This window comes from Myotis brandtii, unplaced genomic scaffold, assembly GCF_000412655.1.
Source record: "Myotis brandtii unplaced genomic scaffold, ASM41265v1 scaffold82, whole genome shotgun sequence".
Taxonomy (NCBI): Eukaryota; Metazoa; Chordata; class Mammalia; order Chiroptera; family Vespertilionidae; genus Myotis; species Myotis brandtii.
In genome coordinates this window covers 696,360-700,285 of record NW_005371324.1, presented here as the reverse complement: position 1 = coordinate 700,285, position 3,926 = coordinate 696,360, and the positions used below count along the sequence as shown (strand labels likewise).

The following is a 3,926-nucleotide window of genomic DNA, read 5'->3' as shown; positions in this document are numbered from 1 at the left end:
AATATATATATATATATATATATATATATATATATATATATGAGGCCCAATGCACTAAATTCATGCAAGAGTAGGCCTTTGCAGCCACAGCAACTGCCTCAATCCTTCCTTCATAGCCGAGGTGGCTGCAGCCCCGGCTCGGTCCAGAAAAACGTCTGGTCTAATTAGCATATTATGCTTTTATTATTATAGATGAATTTAGTAATTCTATTTACTAAAGTTTTAAAAATCTTTATTGTTGAGATTATTACAGATGTTCCTCTTTTCCCCCCTCCACTCAGTTCCTGCCCCACACCAGGCCTTTGCCACCCTATTGCCTGTGTCCATAAGTAATACATAAATGCATATAAGATCTTTGTTTAATCTCTTCCCGCCCCCCACCACAGCCCCTTCCCTCTGAGAATTGTCAGTCTGTTCCATTTCCATGCCCCTGATTCTATTTTATTCACCAGTTTATTCTGTTCATTAGATTTCTTATTTGTTTGATTTTTAGATTCAATTGTTGATAGATATGTATTTGTTGCCATTTTTTTGTTCATATTTTTAATCTTTTTCATCTCCTTCCTCTTCTTAAAGAATACCCTTCAATATTTCATATAATACTGGTTTGGTGGTGATGAACTCCTTTAGCTTTTTCTTATCTGTAAAGCTCTTTATCTGACCTTCAATTCTAAATGATAGCTTTGCTCGTTAGAGTAATCTTGATTGCAGGGTCTTGCTATTCATCACTTTGAATATTTCTTGCCACTCCCTTCTGGCCTGCATAGTTTCTGTTGAGAAATCAGCTGACAATCATATGGGTGCTCCCTTGTAGGTAACTAACTGCTTTTTACTTGCTGCTTTAAAAATTCTCTCTTTGACTTTTGCCCTTGGCATTTTAATTATGATGTGTCTTGTTGTGGTCCTCTTTGGATTCCTCTTGTTTGGTACTCTCTGTCCTTCCTGGACTTGTAAGTCTATTTCTTTTACCAGGCAGGGGAAGTCTTCTGTTATTATTTCTTCAAATAGGTTTTCAATATCTTGCTTTCTCTCTTCTTCTGGCACCCCCATAATTTGAACGTTAGCGCGCTTGAAGTTGTCCCAGAGGCTCCTTACACTATCTTCATATTTTTGGATTCTTTTTTCTTTTTGCATTTCCGGTTGGGTGTTTTATGCTTTCTCGAATTTCAAATCGATTTGATTCTTTTTCCCCCATTGACCCTCCTCACCTCTCCACCCCTTTTCAGGCCGTCACCACACTGTTGTCTGTGTCCATGGATTATGCATATATGCATATAAGTTGTTTGGTTAATATCTTCCCGCCTTCCCTCTGAGATTCGACAGTCTGTTCCATGCTTCTATGTCTCTGGATCTATTTTGTTTGTCCATTTATGTTGTTCATTAGATTCCACATGTGAGTGAGATCATGTGATACTTGTCTTTCTCTGACTGGCTTATTTTGCTTAGCATAATACTCTCCAGGTCCCTCCATGCTGTCTCAAAGAGATGCTTCTTTTTTATTGCTCCACAGTATTCCATGTTGTAAATGTACCACATCTTTTTTTATCCACTCATCTACTGATGGGCACTTGGGCTGTTTCCATGTCTTAGCTACTGTAAATAGTGCTGCTATGAACACAGGGGTGCATATATTCTTCTGATTGGTGTTTCAGGTTTCTTAGGCATCAGAATTAAATACCACATTTAGTGACTTTCGGTTTCCCATTCGACATGCAAACAGCTTAGAAGTTGTCGATTCCATTTTCACAACAAGAAGAAAAAAAAAAAGCTAAAGAAACTGGAAATCAGCAGCACTTCTTAGATCTATCAGAGAACTGAGGTCACAGGGAAACTGCTGCCCTGAAAACTGGACAGAATCACAGTTTACAGGGAGCAGAAAGAAGCCCAGGAGTGCAAGCCAGAAGCTCAAGCCAATTTCAGTAGGAACATTTTAAACTGTAATTAACCAATTGCTGGAAGCTTAGTGCAGACTAGCTTGAGAGTTAAAAATTCCTAGGGGGCCCAGGATTAGGGAGGTCCCCACTTTCCTGAATTTTACCTTCAAGAGCCATACCAAGTTCTCACTGTAAAAACCAGAGAAAAATTCCTCTAGTGCAGCGGTTCTCAACTTGTGGGTCGAGACCCCTTTGGGGGTCGAACGACCCTTTCACAGGGGTCGCCTAAGACCATCGGAAAACACATATATAATTACATATTGTTTTTGTGATTAATTACTTTGCTTTAATTATGTTCAATTTGTAACAATGAAAATACATCCTGCATATCAGATATTCACATTACGATTCATAACAGTAGCAAAATTACAGTTATGAAGTAGCAACGAAAATAATTTTATGGTTGGGGGTCACCACAACATGAGGAACTGTATTAAAGGGTTGAGGCATTAGGAAGGTTGAGAACCACTGCTCTAGTGGGAGGGGCGAGTTTTTTGAAAGATGCCCAGTTTTCCTTAACAAGGTGTCTGTCCCTCAAGGGAAACAATTTTACCCGAGCTTAACTGACTGGGGTTTCACTGAAGCCTAACCCACATGGGGGAAGGGAAATACCAACTCCAGCCTCTTTTAGCCTTTGACGTGGAAGAAAGGAAATACCCTACTCGAGCTCACTTAAGATTGAGACCTAATTATAGGATTATAGAACACTTCTCCCACACTTCACTACCACACCAATAGGGCTCCTGCATAATAAGAGGGGATTACAGCCAAAAGAACTGCAAGCCTCAGACTTTATTCTTAAATTCCTGTTCTAGGAAAACCCAAAGACAATGAGGTAGGCAAAAACAAAGACCCTAGAGAAAATTCTAGCCTCTGACCTCACAGCAAAGAAAACAGACACAGTCTAATTTATAGCCAGATAAACATAAAACCTCATACAAAAAGGCAATCTCAGTTCCTTTTACCTGATGCAGCATGTCCAGCTTTCAACAAAAATTACAAGGCATGCCAAAAGGCAAAAACCACAGTTTGAGAGACAAAACAAGCATCAGACCAGACTCAGATGTGGCAGAGATTTTGTAATTATGAGGCCAGGAATTTAAAATAACTGATTAATATACTAAGGGCTCTAATGGAAAAAGTAGACAACATGGACATGTAATGGGTGGGTAATGAAAGCGGGGAGATGAAAACCCTAAGAAAGAAAGAATCAAAAGGAAATGCTGCAAATTAAAAACACAGTAACAGAAATGAAGAATGCCTCGCCAGTAGATTGGACATGGCTGAGAAAAGAATAAGTGAGCTTGAAGGTATGTGAGACAAAAACTGATAGAATTCAAGGAGAAATAAAGAAATGCACTGTTATAGTTAAAGACTTCAGTACCCTTCTATCAGTAATTGACAGATGTAAGAGGCAAAAAACAGCAAGGATAGAGTTGAATTGAAGAGCGCCATCACTCAACTGGATTTAATTGACTTCAACAACAGCAAAATACACATTCTTCACATTCTGGGATATAAAACACACCTTGCAAATTTAAAAGAATGAACATCAGCCCTGGCCGGTGTGGCTCAGTTGAGTGGGCATCATCCTATGCACTGAAAGGTTATATGTTTGATTTCCAGTCAGGGCACGGGCCAGGGTTGCGGGCTGAATCCCTTGTAGGGGGCGTGTGGAGGCAGCCGATCCATGTTTCTCACACTGATATTTTTTCTCTCTCCCTCTCCCTTCCTCTTTCTCTAAAAATCAATAAAAATATTATTAAAAATAAAGATCTAAAAATAATAATAAAATCAAGGTGTCAGGAGGACTGTGCTCCTTCTTTCTGGAGGCTGTAGGGAAGAATATGTTTCCTGTCTTTTCCAGCTTCTAGACACCACCCACATTCCTTAGGTCATGGCCCCCTTACTCCATCTTCAAAACTAGCATCTCACTGACTCTTCTGTTATTACATCTCTCTTTGACCACTACCAGGAAGTGTTTTCCACTCT

At 39.5% G+C, this 3,926-nt stretch overlaps 1 protein-coding gene across 1 annotated transcript in view; it reads right to left on the bottom strand.

Moving 5' to 3' along the window:
• The window catches only part of RAB21 (RAB21, member RAS oncogene family), a 69,658-nt gene that overhangs the window by 60,604 nt on the left and 5,128 nt on the right, over positions 1–3,926 (bottom strand). The window lies entirely within an intron of this gene.